Consider the following 19,246-nt stretch of genomic DNA (forward strand, 5'->3'; position numbering starts at 1 on the left):
TAAAATGTATAGTTGCCAGGAGCTGAAAATGTGAATCAGGTTTGAAAGATCTTGCTACTATTAGGCTTCACTGTTTTAGCAAACCGTAACAAAGTCAATTAAAGTTTTCCTGGCTAATGATTTTAAGATTTAGCCCTGTGACTGAATATTCAGTAAAGAGCGTCTTCTGATTCACTCTCTTCTTAATGAAAACATTGAACTATTGACTTTACTTATAGCTTTGACTTAGGACTGTTCTGTACATGTGTGCATTTTTCGCAGATCAATGTGCAAATGATCTGCAACATCTGCATATCATACACAGGGAGAAATAAGTATGGCATGTGAATTACTGCACTTACACCATCCCAGATGGGGGGGGAGAGTGTCAATTTTATGGGTGAAAATGAAAAGTGCGGTAGTAGATGGTGTCTGACTTCTGGGAATAGGTGTCAAATAAAGCTAGGCTTATACAAACTAAGGTTTGAAAAATCAGTGGTGCAATCCTGAACTCTCACTTGCCATTTTTGTATAAGTAACACGTAAAATATTAAGTACAGAAGAGTGACCGTAATTAAAGATAGCTAATTCATATTCTGGGGCCTGTACATTTAGTAGGGAAATGAGATCCCACTCTTACTGGAATCAGTGTCTCTGCTTGTATTTGTTCCCTTCCCTGAAACTTAACCAGTGAGTCTGTTATCTATTGCAAGTGTACAGAAAATAGCAGCATGAGTGAAGGGACTATGGGACCAGTTACAGATAGGTAGCCGTGTTGGTCTGCCATAGTCAAAACAAAAAAAATGCACACGAAAGCTCATACCAAGAACTGACTTAGTTGGTCTTTAAGGTGCTACTGGAAGGAATTTTTTTTGTTGGGACTATGGGACTTGCAGTTGTTTTTTAAGATACCACGGTTTGTATCCAGTGCTCCACATGTGTAGTTCCGGTGGCACAACAGGACGTCTATTTCCTCTCCTCCAACAGCGTCCCCCCCACATCTGCTCTGCAGGTGTCTCCCAGTCAGCAGGAGGAGTGGACTGAAGGAGACAGGAAAGGAAGAAAAAGCACATGGAAGTCCATTGTGGCAATAGAGCTACAGCTTAGGATTTGGCCTCTTATCTCAGTCCCTCAAATATGAAGTCCTAAAGTTTTAATAGAGAAATATTGATGTCACATGTAAAGTCCCATAGGCTATATCAGGGAAAACAGTGGGAAAGGCAGTTTTCTTTTTTAAAACTTTTAACATACTGTGCATGTCCTGCTTTTAAAAAATGTTAAATTGTGAATATAAGATAGTATAATATAGATCGTTGCGATTCTGGAAGTCTCTGCTCTAGTGCCTAATACATCATTTGAAATGAAGCTGGTAAGTTTTTGCTGGCTAAATAGCTTGCTATTAATTTTTGCTTCGATATTGGATTGCTGCCTATAATTTCATGGAATTATTGTGAAATAAAATAGGAGTTATGCTCACACCCACATGAACCTTGATATAGCTAACTTCTCACTTAGGAACCTACTGCACTTTGTCCCTCTAACCTCTTACTGAAGTGTTTTCTAAAAAGTATATGACAACACCATTAGATATTTGTTCACCTGCTTTATACCTATCTCAAAAAAGTTCATTTTTATTTTGGAAAGAGGCTTAAGAGAAAAGGGCTTTGATTAAGCTAATATTGTTAATATACCTAGCTAACATGATACGATGAACCCTAAGTTTGGAGCCTCAAAGCACTTATATTGGAAGCCACAGGTGGAAAACTCAAGTCTGACCTAAAATCAAGTGACTTATTTGTAGAAATTCATTGTTTAGGAAATGCTGACATGTAGGTGATACAAGTCCAAACACTGTAATGAGATAAACTTCCTTCTTTTGACTTCTTTGTTCCAGATGAATGTGTTCAAGCTTGATGGAAGTTACTTGATTTCCCCCCTCTCCCTCACCATTGTGGAAGCCATATTTGTGTGGGGGTTTTTTCACCCTAAAAGGGTGGAATATAACTTATTTATTTATATAGACCATTTATAGCATGCCCTTCATCCAAGGATTTTGGGGTGGGTAACAGCAAAATTCAACTAAAAAACCACATCCATCCATAAGATCATAAAAACACAAGCCTGCCTGGGGGTTTCCCACATGAATGTGGTTGTCCACTTTGGGAAGAGGATAATGGTCTAGATGGGCCTTTGGTCTGATTCAGCAGGGCTCTTATTTTGTTTTTGTGCTCTTGAAGACAAAATTTCTGACATGGGGTGCCCATGTGTCCTACTTAAGAGAGGAATAGAATTGTAGAGTTGGAAGGGACCCAAAGGGTCATCTAGTCCAAACTTCTGCAATGCAGGAAACACAACTAAAGTATCTTATTTTAAGACATTCTTTATTTTAGGGGTGGCTCCCTGCGGCGGGGTGCGCTCCCGCTGCTCGGTCCCAGCGCCTGCCAACCTAGCAGTTCGAAAGCACCTCCAGGTGCAAGTAGATAAATAGGGACCGCTTACCAGCGGGAAGGTAAACGGCGTTTCCGTGTGCGGCTCTGGCTCGCCAGATGCAGCTTTGTCACGCTGGCCACGTGACCCGGAAGTGTCTCCGGACAGCGCTGGCCCCTGGCCTCTTAAGTGAGATGGGCGCACAACCCCAGAGTCTGTCAAGACTGGCCCGTACGGGCAGGGGTACCTTTACCTTTACCTTAATCTTTGGCCTAGGGACACAGGTGGCGCTGTGGGTAAAACCTCAGCGCCTAGGACTTGCCGATCGCATGGTCGGCGGTTCGAATCCCCGTGGCAGGGTGCGCTCCAGTCGTTCAGTCCCAGCGCCTGCCAACCTAGCAGTTCGAAAGCACCCCCGGGTGCAAGTAGATAAATAGGGACCGCTTACTAGCGGGAAGGTAAATGGTGTTTCCGTGTCCTGCGCTGGCTCGCCAGATGCAGCTTGTCACGCTGGCCACGTGACCCGGAAGTGTCTTCGGACAGCGCTGGCCCCCGGCCTCTTAAGTGAGATGGGCGCACAACCCTAGAGTCGGACACGACTGGCCCGTATGGGCAGGGGTACCTTTACCTTTACCTTAATCTTTGGCCTGCCAGATGTTGCTAGACTACATAACTCCCTGGCTCTTCACCATGCTAGCTGGACCTGAGTCCAACAATATATAGAGGGCCATAGCTTTGCCACTCTTGCTCTGTTTGAAGGACTGCCTTGTGATTCGTCCAAGTCCAGTTCAAAGACAGAGTTAAAGAACCATAAGAAGGAAAAACTGGGACCTTGAAGTTTCCCATCAATCTGGACAGCAAACTATGTCTAGCAACACAGACCAGACTGAGAGGGTCTTCCCTGCTTCAGTGAGATGTATTATATTTCAGCTTAAATTATACAAATCCTTCCTAAATTTATCTCTTTATTTATAATTCGCATATGCACCTTCTGGCAAATCAGTGTACTCTTCTGTCATTTTTATTTGGTGATTATTTTTGACAATGTGTATGTAAGTGGCCATCCCAGAGATCACATGTCAACTTGGGTTTTGTACCGTACAATGGTCCATCAATTACTAAACATGAAGATTTTCCCATCTATAAAGTAATCCACCTTCAGAATGACTTTATTCTCCATTTTATGACATGGGTAAAAGAAGATATCAAGAAAATTATTTGCTGGGCTGTACAAAAAAATAAAAATAAAGGCTCAGGAATCTGCATCGCGGAATGGCAGAACAAGGAGCTACATATGGCAATTGAAGGCAGTGGCTGACCCCCAGGGCTAAATTTGAGTATTTGATATGCATAGGTGGCTCTTGTTATCTTCAAGGAGAGCTTCTGTCTGTGATTCAAGCAGGAGAAATTTGTACCCAGGAGTCTTCCCTCAGGCTATACTAAGGTTTTGTGCTAAATGCGTCCTGAGCTAATACTTCCAGGCTTGAATTTAAATGGGGACTCGTTTTCATATATCAAATGTGAAATGAATGAATAATTGAATTCCCCTGGTCTCACCCAGGTCTGCTTAGCTAAGCAAGAAAAGTGTGTATGCCCATAAGGTAAAGCTTGGCCATTAGAGTGAAATACTGTGCTTCTAATGTGACTTATTTCATTTCCCATAGGTGCATAGTGGGTGCTGCTTAGGGGATAACTAGAAAATGCAGAGGATGTGTGTCTGCACTCAAAATAGCAGCCTTTGTGTTTTCTCTCTTCTCTCCTTTTGCTCCCAGTGATGTCTAATAATGCACAGTTTGTGATGTGACAGTATCACTTGCAGGGCTTTTCCTGCTTTTGCTTCACTTCATTGGTCATCTCTTTGGGGATAAAGAAAACAGAGCATGGGTGTTTTGGTATAAATCTGTGTATAAATCTAGATATTTTTGAGAGACAGCAATGCATTAATGACTACTAGCGAGAATGGCTATATATTACGATATCATAGGCAGGATGCCTCTTAATGCTGATTACTGGGGAATAACAGTGCGAGACTGTATATTTCTTTCCAGGTTTTAGTTTAGTTTTCAAGAACCACCTATAATTGTACCTATATAAGCTGTTCAGATGTGGGTTATTTCTATCCCCCCTTCTGGAGATGCCAGGGATTGCACCTGAGATCTTCTGCAAGCAAGGCAGATGTTCTAGCTCTGAATATCCATGCAATGCAGCAGAAGATACAATATTAAATTTGGGACTTGTGCATTAAGGTGTTTTGTTTTTGTTCTTTCTGTAACACCTTACCTAGAATTTGAAGTGACAAATATATCAATATATCCTCAGAAAAATCCTAAGAGGTCAAAGTTAAGTGCAAGATTATTTTTTCTCTTTTTTTCTTTTAAAAAATGTTACCACATGTGCAGCATGACATTTGGACAAGGTTGCTGGTTCAGGTGATGTTTTTATATGCCAGGCATCATGGTTAACTAGGTTGTGTTCAAACATGCCAGGGGTACATGACTGGATTAAATAAAGGCCCCTCAATGAACTGCATGGCTGAGCTGCGATTTAAAGGATTCCCTGCACCCAGACCTAGCATGTTTATGAACCCATACTAATTCTGCGACCAAGGAGAAGAAAAGCAGTTTTCTGAATGCTGAAACATGTTAAGTTTCCTCAGAGCCAGTGCATAGGGTTGGCTATAGAAATTTACTAGTGTGGTGCAGGGGAGAGGAGTCTGGCAAGAGCTGGTGGATGACATTGTGTGGTACTCTACAAGGAAGTGTGGAAGACTTGGTGCTAGTGCCACGTGGAGGGAGGCCTTGGGCAAGAAGTTTTGTAGTGCTTCTGGATCTAACCCGTAATGTGTTGTTATCCTTACATGAGGCAACGATGAGGTCATGTGATATGTTTGACAGCCAGTATATACTAAAGTGATATATGTTGCTTGTATTCAAAAGTACAGATTACTATCATTATATTAAACCGTGCAAATTTCCAACCATTTGATAAACATTAAAATGTTCTTTATGTAAGTGCCACTAAATTCTGCAGATGTGCTTGGGTTTTTGTTTTGTTTTGTTCTGCATATACATGTAAATTGTCATCTGTATTGGGACGTTATAATTTTACCTTCTTGGGTGAAAAATCACCACCTGACTGCTTGTTGTTGGTTAAAGTTAAATGCCTTGTAAGATAAATTCAATAACTCAAGGTTGCTTTACCCTTTGATTGCAACAACTATTGATTGCTATATGAGCTTTGTTTGCACTTGGTCCAATAAGCGAATTGAGGAAGTCAGTTTCTAGGAATTAATAGTTTTAATGTTGCATAGCTGGTAAATAACTATTACAGGAACCTGTTTTGTGTAATGGACTTTTCCTTGAAAACTCTGGGACAGTAACAGATTATGACTGGTTTTTAAACACTTGCTGCAAGATCCCAATTAGTACCTATGGAAGTTTTCTATCCCTCCTGCCATGCATCTTTATTGTTGAATAACCACACCTTTACAGTATACCGTAAATAATGTTAAAAGTCTGCAGAGAGTAGATGAACAGGTTCCAGGGTTTTTTTTGTTTGTTTTTTGCACATGATTTTTCTCTCTCTCTTGACATTGAGCTCATTTTTAGCCCAGGAATTTGTTTTCAGCACCAGAACAGAGATCATAGTCATTTCATATGTAAAGCTCCTCCTAGTTTTTCCCCAAACTGTTTTTCGCCCAGCAACCTAATTTAGAAGAGAAGGAAGACTTTTTTTGCTGTTTTTTTTCCTAAATGTGAGCTGATAAACTGCAAATTACTCTTCTTAGTCTTCTGTTAATTACCCACTGATCTTCCAATAGATTCCGGTCTAACCTTCTGCCTGCCCTGACCAGCCCATACTTTATGGTACTGCGCCAGGTTGTTTTACCAAGGTCTGTACCTACACATCACTAGCATAGATCCCATCTGCACCATACATTCAGAGCAGTATCATACAACTTTATAAACAGTCATGGCTTTCCCCAGAGAATCCTGGCAGGTGTAGTTTCCTAAGGGTGCTGATGGTTGTTAGGAGACCCAACTTCCCCTTGCAAGAGCTACAATTCTGAGAGTTCACTGAGAAGAGTGATTGTTAAACCAACTCTGAGAAGGGTTGTGATGAGGTGAATCTAATGGTGGCTTGGCTTTGCTGGAAAATGCTTCCTCTTGTGCTTGGTGGGGCATCCAGTTTTTGCTAATTACCCCTCTCCTTACTGCAGACCTCCGTGATACACTGTTTTAGAGGGTCCTTCTCCCTTCTGTGGACATAAGGAGCAGGTTTCATAGAGAGCAGTGGGCTGCAGTGGGTGGGGTAAATCAGCAAATACCACGTCCCTTGCAGAAAGCAAAGTGCTTTCTGATGTACAAAGTCACCACAAAGTCACCACTGGGTATTGTCCAGAGTAGAGTGGAGAGGTTTAAGGCATCTAAAATGTGTTATATTGTAGAAAGGCTCAAGTGTCAGTACAGAAGGAAGAGATGCTGCAGTTCAAAATCCTCCTTCACATTGAGAAATCAGTATTCTATGGAACTGCTCCTTCTATTTTTGGAGAGCATTCTCAGAGTAACAGGTGCAACAGTGACATTTAGGAGAACTCTCATTGGTTTGCCTTGTGGAACTCTGTTGATTAAGGCATGGACTATATTTATGAAATAGAGCACAGCACTGTTGCAAAGAATTTGCAGAGATTTAAATCCATCTGTAGCTGGATGGTGGCCAGATGTTTCGAAATTAGAAACTCTTTGCATGTATAGATCTACATTTGTCAAAGTACATTCTGAGCTATTTCTGGCCAATTAAGGTAAATGGTTAACTCTCAGTAATACCTACTTATTAGGGTCTGTATTTAGCTTCCATAAATTACCAGTTTTAACAAAAAATGAAGTTTATTTTAGGAATGTATAGCAGCAATACTTTAAATTATTACTTTATTATTGCTATTGGGAAGAAATCACTTCAGATTTACACAATTTAAATGAAAACCCTGGCTTGTCCTAAGATTACCTCCCTCAATTAATCACCTTAGACTCTCTTCTTGATGCTTTAGAAGTTCCCCAACACCTCCCAAATATAAAGAGAGAGATTTTGAATTGAGGGGTTGCCTTAAGAGAATGCTTTCTGCAAGCTTCCTTATTAATCTAAATGGGTAGTACAGGTGTATAAATTATAAAATGGCTTGCTAACACTGAAGAAAGCCTCATTCTGTTTAGTGTGTAAGTGGGTAAAGTGGGTAAAGAATTGTAACCCCAGGTTGAAATTTAGAATATTTTTCTTTCTTTTTATAATCATAAAATCAGTGTGTAAGTGTGTTTTGATGTGAAGCAAGCAGTTCATAGGCAGTTGTCTGAGTGAGGTGCCTGGGTTTAGGCTTGTGGAAATTGTATGTGTGGCTGCCTGTGTAGTCACATAGGTGTGCTAGCAGCATGTTCTTTTAAGTGATCAGCAAAGTTGTGCCCCTTCTATAAATTTGCCCCCCTTCTTCCCTCCCCAAAGAGCCCACTTTTGTTGTATTCTCATTTGGGGGTGTGCGGAGAAACCCAGTTCCATATACTAAGCTGGCTCCGTACATATTACATCTGTGACTCTTCTGTGAACCAAATTTCATCTCATATTTTGAGGACAGGTCTTCTGCAAGCGTGACAGCTGCTATTCTTGTTTTTAATTAGCTGTAAATCAGTGTGTGAGAGTCTGAGGTGAGGGGTTCATGGCTATGTTTTGACTAAAGTCCCATGGGATCTGAAATGCAGCAAACTGAAATGTTGATCGCCAACTTTTCTCATTGACCGTTTGGCACATGTGAGTTTTTTCACACTGTGATTCCGCCCTCCCTCCCCAACAGTCCTGTGCACTGTGAGCTGGGCTCCATACAGCCTGCTTTTATTCAGGAGGAGTCAAAAGTCTCAAGTCTCATTTCTCATTAAACTTTTCCTAGCACCTCTAGCTGGAGGCCACAGCACTGAGAAAGTTCAGTTAAGCAAACCATTAGATTTATGATACCACATATTAGGTTAATTAACGTGCTCCAGCTCTGTGGTTATAACTTATAAATAAGCAAAAGCTTGAAAGCAAGTATATCTTGACGGTTCCCATCTCCCGAACCTCTTCATTTGGTTTACCTTTTGTTTTCAGGCAAGTATGAATTATTTAAAATTAATTGGAAGCAAAATCGATTTGGCAGAAAGCAGCTGCGAAATTTGACATGGAATATTTTGTGCATAATTTATAATCGTGCCATAAGAATGGGAGGTGATGTGGATTTAAAATACCTGCACATCTGCATTTTAAAATGTGACATGTTCCTAAAGTGATCTCGTTTTCACACCTGAGACCTTTAATAATGGAGCTTGTGCCTTCTGATTTAGAGAGAAGACTTGTTGATTGCTAACAACGTCCACTTTTTCTGCCCACAATAGAAAGGGGCCATTTGTACAGAAATGTCTACCAAGTGTGGGCAAATACCCAATTATTATGAGGGGTGGAAAACTGGCAATGCTGGACAAAGTGGATGGTGTGAAATGGGCAGGCAAAGCCATCCAGCCGAGAAACTGCTTTATATCAGCTATTCCAACAGGCAGCAGTTCTTCTCTGCCTTACAACTCCTCTTGTTCAGAAATTCAACTCTGTTCTTAGCTGTACAGAACCTATGTAATCCCACCAAATCGAGAAACCCAAGTGTGGACATGGAGTGGTTGAACCTAAGGAGAAAGGGAAATCGTCTACCGGGCTAATGGAGAAAACAAAATATATTGTTTTGACCTCGCTGGAGCACATAGAGACTCCCTCTTGCTGAGTGGGAGCTCTATATTCTAATGAGACTGTCTGCTGAAGTGATTGATTTCTCCCACTGCCTTCACACTTTCCCATTTGCAATAATTAATTAAATAATGTCCTTTGCTTTTCAACTCACGTAGGACAAAGCCACTGTAGGAAAATATTAGGAAATTCAGAAAGGCACCATATTCCAGGAGCAGGAATTGATCTCGGCTTTCAGCTTCATACTGGACCACTCCAGACCTCTGGCCTGCAAGGTCTGCGGGCTCATTTCACAGCAGACAGGAGGCTGCTTTCTTTTCCCCATTTTTGTAACTCCAGCGCCGGATTTAGGGTGGTGCAGACGGTTCTGCTGCACAGAGCACCAAGCCAAGGGGTCACAGAATTGAGAAGATCCATAATTGAGAAAATCCATTTGGGGTTGCCAAATTTTGGGCTCGCACTGGGTGCCATATTATTAAAGATTACCAAAGTTTGCCCCGGGTAACTCTCGCTGGCCGTAGTATGAAAGGGAGGGAATGAATAGGAATGATTTAACTTGTTAGTAGTGCAAGAGTAAAGCCTAAGAATTGGTGCACTTGTGAGGAAACTGGCTAGGAATGACTGTGGTAAAGCCAGTGTTTTTGTGTCACTGCTAAATCAACAAACGCACATACAATGCACAGCTCTGAAATAAAAGCTGCAATGTTGTCCATCTTTGCTGGACCATAGGACCAACTGACAACTGCCACACAATTTTATTTCATTTATTCTCATGGCAACATGAATTAGAGAAGCTCATTCTTCTACCCACTCTCCCTTGATTACATGATGCACCTTTCAGGTGAGTGAAAATGGCTTGGTTGAGACCATTTACAAAATAGCTGCCATATTCAATTCATCATGATCTGGTATTCTTCATGTCTGTCTCTACATGGCAAACCACTCATGCGTATTATGGCTGACTCTATGCCTAAGGGAATTTTCTCAATGTAAGTTTCCACATGTAAATTGCTACTCGGGAACTGTTGAGGAACCCACATGGCAGCAATTTCAAATATACCAGCTCTCAATCCCTGGTTGATAACTGCTACTATGAATCCTAAATTCCAGTGAAATGAAAGTCCTCATCTTGTTTTCACATCTGGGGCTTCAATTGGAGTATTCTTACATCAGTCTGTTATGTGATTAATTTTCTTCGGTGGTCTATTCGCACATAGTACAAATATGGGAATAGTGTGAGAGAAGTTCAAAGGCGCATTTTAGCATCTTGTGCTAAAGTAACCTTAGTTGGAGGCAGGTGTATCTGTGGCTATTTTTACTGGTTCTATCTCATTCAGCTGTTGTACAGTGGGACCTATCTACATCTCACCTCTTGCAAGGTATCCTCAGAATCTGCTACAGACAGTTGAGGTACCCTCTGAAGCATATTTTAGGGGCACATGGGGGGATATGAGAAAGCAGAAGGCCCAATGCATAAGTGGAAGTCAACTTGCGCTGTTAATTACAACTCACTGATTCCCAGTAAGTTTCCCCCCGCTTGTACGCTTTTTCTAACACTCTTCTCCAAATCTGCTTTCTCTTCCACTTCCTGCTATCCTTCCCTCCCTTATTGTTCATTGCCATGTTCTGTGGTTTCCTCCTCCTGAGCACATTCTAAAATATTAGTACAGAGATCAAACTTACAAGATAAACACTGTTTGGAGCACTGGATATACTTTCAGTTTCTTTGGTTATAGGGAAGTACTGTGGTGAGTTAAATGGAAGCCCGGCATTCATTTTGAATAAAAGCTTTTTTCTGAAACAAAAAAAAATCCTTCATTGCAATAACATCTGGCATTTCCTCTTGCGTACCATTTTATCTGATACCTTTTCTGCAAAGGATAAGACTCTCTTCTTTATTTATTAATCTAGTGCCAGTAAGAGAGAGCACAAAATTGTGTTCCGGGCAAACCCTGTTCTTATATGAATAAGGAAAAACAAAAGAGATTAACCTTTGTGTCCTGTGTCAAGCAGAGCAATTGCATATTCCAATCAATGAACTAAAAATTGGTTCAATGGTTACTGCAGTCTCTCCAATTAGGTATGTCTGAATAAATTCCCCATTTTTGTGAAACTGGGGAGAGTCTGTTCTGGCCGGGAAAACAGCTAATCATTTGGAATCCTGCCTTGTGAAAGTCTGGATGTTTTGCATTGTTATTGCAAATGAAAGGATGGTTGATAAAGGCTAGCGCTGACTTTTGACATAGGAAATGCTGTTCCTTTTTCGCCAAGAGATAAGGTTTGTTAGGCAACATGCACCTTCTTGATATGTTCAAATCCCAGCAGATGAAAAACAAAAACTTCTGTCAAAACCAATGGTAGTTAATGTCACTCTATATTATTAAAAACTTTGATAATTTTTTACCATAGATGGTGCAAGCCGTATCACAGAAAAGCTATAGATGAGATTCATAGGTTCATAGCTGAAAGGAATTATAACAAGGAACAGAGAGAATTAAGGAGGCAGGTGGCGTCATCACATCAGTGCAGGGAATTGTTTTAGCAAGATGTGAGAAGGAGTGAACTGTAAGAAGGGAAGTCCACAAGGAGTTGATTAACAAGGATTAGTTAGGGTTCAAAGAAAACTGGGAGCCTTGTACACAGGTATATCACTCAAGTCACTTGTATTTTAGTTATTGTAGTTGGCTATCATACAGTGCACAGGTAAGCATATGCACACATTCCACATTTGTTCAACTGCAAATACAGTGGTACCTCGGGTTACAGATGCTTCAGGTTACAGACTCCTCTAACCCAGAAATAGTACCTCGGGTTAAGAACTTTGCTTCAGGATGGGCACAAAAATCGCGTGGCGGCAGCGGGAGGCCCCATTAGCTAAAGTGGTACCTCAGGTTAAGAACAGTTTCAGGTTAAGAACGAACCTGCAGAACGAATTAAGTTCTTAACCCGAGGTACCACTGTACAAAGTCAGATATTCTCAAGGAGTAATCTAAGAGAGCCAGTGTGGTGTAGTGGTTAAGAGCGGTAGTCTCGTAATCTGGGGAACCGGGTTCGCATCTCCGCTCCTCCACATGCAGCTGCTGGGTGACCTTGGGCTAGTCACACTTCTTGAAGTCTCTCAGCCCTACTCACCTCACAGAGTGTTTGTTGTGGGGGAGGAAAGGAAAGGAGAATGTTAGCCGCTTTGAGACTCCTGAAGGGGAGTGAAAGGTGGGATATCAAATCCAAACTCCTCCTCCTCTTCTTCTTCTTCTTCTTCTTCTTCTTCTTCTTCTTCTTCTTCTTCTTCTTTTTCTTCTTCTTCTTCTTCTTCTTCTTCTTCTTCTTCTTCTGCCTTTGTAATATAGAGACCTTGACCTTGCATTCTCAATCCACCTCTTCAAGAGATTAATGAAACAGAGTTTCCGAAATGTGGCCCCAGCCACTAGACTACATGTGAGAGTGTGTCTATGTGCGACTCCACAAACACACAGAGCGCAAACTTTTTGAGAAGAGCTATAAGTTGTGCTTCTCCTCGAGAAACTACTCTTAATATATCGCCATCTAACACATATTTTTGGGCGCTCAAGCAAAATTTTACCTTTTAGTTGTATTAGTTTGATCTCAGTTGCATTTGGCAACACTACTGAGATGTTATTTCCAGAAAACATAGAGAAGTCTAGACTCCCTGGAAGTACTGCCTGAGCTTGTCAAAATATTTGTAAACCTTAATAAGCACTTGGCCCACACAGGTCTTCTGGATGTACAACAAAAATGAAGTCAATTTCCTTCAAGCAGTGAGTACATTGTTTCATTTGTTACTCTGCCCAAAAGTGTGCCAAGCAGGCATTTGTCACATTGTTGAGCATCTTAGGAACATCTTTGATGAAATGCATAATGAGTTTCTGCACATAAGGGATGTTAGGGGATGTATCAAATTATGCAGCACTCTACTGAGTATACTTTTGCTGTGTTGGGCAGGTTTTAAATAAGACAGCACTGAATAGTCAGGGCTAACTATTCTAGGGATGAACAAGGGGCTTTTGGTCCCCTCACCCAGTGTTCTCAATGTGTGTGTGTGTGTGTTTGTTACCGGTTATCTACTGTTCACTGCTCCAGTTTACTGCATCTTTGTAACATAGTGTGTCACATGCTTGGAGCCTAGTGTCAGTTTATTCATCTCGTAGCCCTCTAACTCACATCTGGATCCAGATGTTGTCCAGCCACGCAGCATTTAAAGGATGTGCATTTGGATTCAGTGAGGATGAAGCTGCTTGTGAAACATTGAATCTGCAGGAATAAATACAGTCTTGGTTCATTACACCCACTCAGAAGTTTTGACCTGGGGAACTGGTACCGTTGACAGTTGCCACATAATACCAATCTTGGATTTATAAGAAATTGATACTTTAGTGTGGCAGTGCCTACACTTCGAAACTCCTTGTCTATCGATAGCAGGCAGGTGTGTTTGCTTTCCCATGCCTACTTAAAACAGTTTTGTTTAAGCAAGCCTATCAAAGATATGTAGAGGTAACAGGGGGTTTATCTCTTTTTTAAAAAGTTAGTGTTGATCTTAATAATCTTTTGAGTGGTTTAAATCTTTTTTTAACTGTTCTTACTGAAAACGTTAGTGTTTTATATCATTGTAAAGCATGTATAGGTTTTTTCCGCTCCTGCAATCAAGTGGTATATACGTTTTGTTGAATAAATAAATCATTAATTAACAGAGCCACTAGCAGTGAACTAGGCATTTTGGATAGATTTGGGAAGAGAAGTAAATCTTACTTCGATTTCATTTTTAAAAATTCAAAAGTTTGGGTCTAAATGAAAAAAGACTGTACATCTTGAAATTAAAACAGATTAGCATGTGACCGTATGATTAGCAATTGCAGATGAGGGACTAAATGTTTGTTCTTCCCTCCATATGCAAAACACCCTGCACTAAGGAGATAAGGAATATTGGATGCAATGTTCATAGCTGTCAATGTTTCCCTTTTTAAAGGGAAATTCCCTTATTCTGAATAGGATTCCTCGCAAGAAAAGGGAAAAGTTGACAGCTATGCTCAGCTTGCCTGCTCCTTGTTTGCATTCAGAGATGGAGATACACACACACACACACACACACACACACACAGGGATGCAAGTGGCGCTGTGGTCTAAACCACAGAGCCTAGGGCTTGCCGATCAGAAGGTTGGCAGTTCGAATCCCCGTGGCGGGATGAGCTCCCATTGTTCGTTCCCAGCTCCTGCCAACCTAGCAGTTCGAAAGCACGTCAAAGTGCAAGTAGATAAATAGGTACCACTCTGCTGAGAAGGTAAACGGCGTTTCCATGCGCTGCTCTGGTTCGCCAGAAGCAGCTTAGTCATGCTGGCCACATGACCCAGAAGCTGTCTGTGGACAAACTCCGTCTCCCTCAGCCTATAGAGCGAGATGAGCGCGCAGTCCCAGAATTGTCTGCGGCTGGACCTGACGGTCAGGGGTACCTTTACCTTTATATATATATGAGAGAAAATGACACATATATATGAGAGAAAATGACACATATATATGAGAGAGAATGACACATTCAGGCATTTGATGCCCTGCAGCAATCTATAGTGGGGCAGTATCTTGATCCTATAATTGATATAAAGTACAAACCATAATCATTTCATGCAAATATCCTCAGGTACATGGCCAGTTGAGATGACTTTTTATGGCTAACCCAACACAATTCATGATTGCCACTCACCATATCTTGGATACATGGTCCTTGGGTGAAGGATGGTATATAAATTTAATAAATAAAAATATACTTGCAAATTTCCACAAAAGGGAGTAAGGGCTAGGAAATAAGGCTTTAGGATTTTGCACCAGCAAATTTTCTGCCAAGCCTAAAGTGTCATGGTGCTTTTGCCACATTTAAGTGCCTAATGAAGGATGGCAGTGTTCCCTTTTGATCATTTGTTCATTGCAGCAGCCTGAAATTATAGGATCAAGATACTGCCCCGCTATAGATTGCTGCAGGGCATCAAATGCTTGAATGTGTCATTCTCTCTCATATATTTAAAGGTGAGTGGCAATCATGAATTGTGTTGGGTTAGCCATAAAAAGTCATCTCAACTGGCCATGTACCTGAGGCTATTTGCATGAAATGAATATGGTTTGTACTTTATATCAATTCCCAGATAGTTATTGTGTTCAGATGCAAAATAGTTTTTTATTATTAATCTATGTATGTAAAACATTTCTATCCTGCTTTTCACTTCACAAAATCTTCCAAGTTGACTTGTGTATTAAGAATACTAATGACAAGCAATATAAAAAATGAAATCTACCAAATCTTTATTTATAAGGCCCAGCCAACAAAATAAAGACCTAATAGCTAAATAACAGTATCAATTTGTGAAGCATTCTAAAAGGCTTGGATGAATAAAAAATAAAATGTCTAAACAACCACCAGCAGTACAATCCAAGCAGGTCTACTTAGAAGCAAATTCCATTGAGATCTATGGGGTTTACTCACAGACAAGTATGCATAGAACTGCAGTCCCTTATCTAGGAGCAAGTCCCATTAAATGTATTGGACATGCACAGCGTTGCACCGTGCAAAATGAGCCTTCCTGGAGGAGTATTCCATAAAGGGACTCCACAACTCAAATGTCCCTTTCATGGGTTGCCCCACCTCTTCTGATCTCTAATGGTGCAACCAAGAAGCAGGTGCCTTGCTTGCAGAGAAAGTTTGGCAAAGTTCTACAAAAGATATCAACTCTCCTGTTTTGAAGATCCCATTCAAAATGACAGTCTTCTTAATACAAATACACTAGAGACATGTTAATTACAACATAGTCATTTGTCTTTATTTTGCAAACAAGCTTATTTGGACAGCAGCACGCCGTAACAGTACCGTGAGCCATGAACACAATAATCAATTTTTATCAAGACAACATGAATAGAGTACTAGACACTCCTTTACTAATGGAAATATTTCTCTTTTTATTATTACCTTGCTTCATCATTTCCTGCTGTTGGGTTTCATCACATAGCTGCCATTTTTCAATAGACTCCCACAGTGGGAGAGATCTGGCCACAGTAATTGCTAAAATACTAGTGTTTTTCTCATCTGATAATACTTCAGAATTGAACTTTTAAAATGTATGTGGGCCGTTTTGAGCAGCTATGATTGAAGCATGGATTCCACGAGTGATGATAGCTCTTTCAGCTGTATCCTTTGGGATGACATTTTGTCACAGAAGTAAATTGGTGGATTTAGAGAGAATCTGTAGTTTTCAGCATCACTGCTGTAATTTGCAAGGGTCAATACATACATTAGCAAATTTCACTTAGATATTTAGAATCTGGTCGGAACTGCAAGTGAAGAAGAATAAGAATGATCAGTACTCATTTTATATTGTATTGCTTTATACTCTATGCCTTGTTCATGTTCATTCCAGGCAGAAGTCAATAGGAATAGAAGCTGTGGGTATTTAACAGCGTATTAATACCCACACACATACACAGTAGAGTAGACACAGGGAGGAATTCACTGTAACACTATGGCAATCATTCTGTAAGCGCAAACATTTCTGCTTACCTAATGGAACAAGCCCCTATCAGGAGCTCGTCCTACACTTGAGTAGGACCCTGAGAGAGACTGGCATGTTCTCTCCCTCCTGGTCGATTGTTAGGGAGCTTCAAAAGCTTTCTTCAGCCCGAACATCACAGCGACCGATGCCAACAGACATTGGCACACTTAGGGATCCACAAAGTCATCACAGCCTGCGTAACAGACCTCAGCAACTCAGCATTTTGGCTAATCTACTTTATTTACATATAAACACACATGGAGCACTGCAACATGGCTCCCTCTCTCTCTCTCTAGCATCCGACAGCAAAGAGAAAAAGACAAAAACCAACAGTCCCACTTCACGGAACACAGTAGCGCAAGCATCCTGTCTCCGTCACTTCCCACCCTGTGGAGTCAAAACATATACCGTCATGTGAAAGACAACAATCCCATGACTGCAATCACGGAGCAGGAATTCTAACAGCCCTTCCCCAACATATTCTGTTTTGGGGGTGACAGAACCAAATCAAGGTTCCTCCCATTCCCAACTATTGCACAGTATGGAATAAGTAAAAAACTTGTTCTCCAGACCAATAGAAGAACAGGCCCAAAATTCCTTCTTGGCTCCTGTCTTGCCAAATGCAAGGTGGTTCTTTTAAAATGAGATTCAGAAGTAATACAAAACACAAGTGAGTGAGAAAATTAAATATTTTATTCTAAACAGCAGCAATATATACATACCATGCGAAGTGGCACCTCAATCTGCCACTTGGAAGCCCTCAAGAAGTGGCGAAGTGACCCCCCCCCCCCCGATAGCCTAAGTTTGCACGGTCCCGTGGACATCGGTCCATGCATGAGCTTCTCTCTAACACTCTGCCCACAAACATCCGATTTATAGATACTAACCTGTGTGGCTTGCCTGACTATCTACGTGCAGTCATACATTACTGGCTAGTGCAAATTATTCATTCGCTACCCTCTCCCAATCTCTCACTTTCTCCAAACAATGTCCAGCATCAAAGAAGGCATTCCTCACTGTTGCTTCCTTCCAACAGATTCTGTTCTCAGCCATCAAAGAGCTTGACAAGAGATAGGCAAAAGGAAGGAACAGGGGGCGGGAAGGATAACCATGTTAGGTCACTAATTCCTTGAAATACAAATATCTTCCTAATAGATTTCCCATACAGTTCCCATCTACAGTAACTGGTGAGACCATGCAGCTATGAAATCTGAGGGGGCAACGTGCCACACTAGCAAAGAAACCCTAGGCTGGCTTCACATTACCCTATGTCAGTGCTCCAGTGTGCTCATATCTTGCATTACTTTACTCCTTTGAGGAAGATGGGCAAACCTGCCCCTGCTCAAACATGGAGGAGCAAGAATGGGGCAGGCCTGCAGCATGGATGGGATTTCCAGCAATAAGGGTGATGGATGACTGAGCAAAGTTTCAGGCAACTTGAATGAGGATTCAGGGTACAAATTGTTTAGGAGTCTCATCCTTTTGTCCCTGGGACAAAGAAGGGGGAAGTTCTGCTAAATTGCAGGACTCCTGGAATACAGTGTGCGCAGCTCAGTCAAAGAATTTCTCCTTGAATATACCTGTTTTGTAATTTGAAGGAATATCAGGAGACTGTCAAATGCGTAATATTCTGCCTAAGCCTTCCAACATCCTTATGCAACGTCTTCTAAATCCCCTTCAATCTAGGCTTTGTATATTGTGTGTAATGAATCCATTGGCACATATTATAATACTGTTTGGGGAGAGTATTCATCATTGTTTAATTTCATTTTTAATTTAATTTTCCAGGAGTGCTTTTCCAGTCTTTAATGGAAAAGGCTATAATGTGACATTGGTGGAACGCAATCAGGATTATTTCATTTGAAATGTTTTTTGTGGGGTTTTTTTTTACTCTTGTTGAATAAAGATCATTTCTGAAAAGAGTATTGCGCTTGCAGGTTTCATGCTTTTTTATACAATTCACCACTCCACCACTGAAATAAAATAAGGTGTGAATGAGTTTGGGAGAAGTTATTTGCCTGAAGGATTAAAACAGATATAGAAATGAATACTGCATATTGTAATGTAAATGGATGAAGCATTTTCATTAACTTCTGAATGTAATCTTATTGGATTTCCTTTGAAATGTATTAAAGGCTGTTTTATCTGTAGGCTATCTTGTTCACACCTGGATGGTTTTATTCCAGAACTTCTAGTTTCAGCTACTAGGATCACTGAGGCTGCAACTCACAAACTACTTAAATTGAGTGCAAATCTATGGGATTAAGCAATTTCTGGATTGCACTGACAGTGAAGGTTATTACAATAAGGGTTTTGCTTTCAGAATTCCATATACCATAACTGACGGGAGACTAATAGCTTCTGAAACATGCAATGTTGCAAGAAATGGAATAGTCTGAAAAACTTCTGTGCCTCCCTTTTAGGTTAGATTTGAGAATTTGGGCCATTTTTTGTTGCCCAGGTTTGATAGACTGTAATAATAATAATAATAATAATAATAATAATAATAATAATAATAATAATTTATTATGTATACCCCGCC

The 19,246-nt window shown here is 40.8% G+C and overlaps 1 protein-coding gene across 2 annotated transcripts in view; it reads left to right on the forward strand.

Moving 5' to 3' along the window:
• The window catches only part of SPON1 (spondin 1), a 270,549-nt gene that overhangs the window by 100,255 nt on the left and 151,048 nt on the right, over positions 1 to 19,246 (forward strand). The gene's annotated exons all lie outside the window — the stretch shown is intronic.

Source organism: Podarcis gaigeae (assembly GCF_964106915.1).
Source record: "Podarcis gaigeae genome assembly, chromosome: 1".
Lineage (NCBI taxonomy): Eukaryota > Metazoa > Chordata > Lepidosauria > Squamata > Lacertidae > Podarcis > Podarcis gaigeae.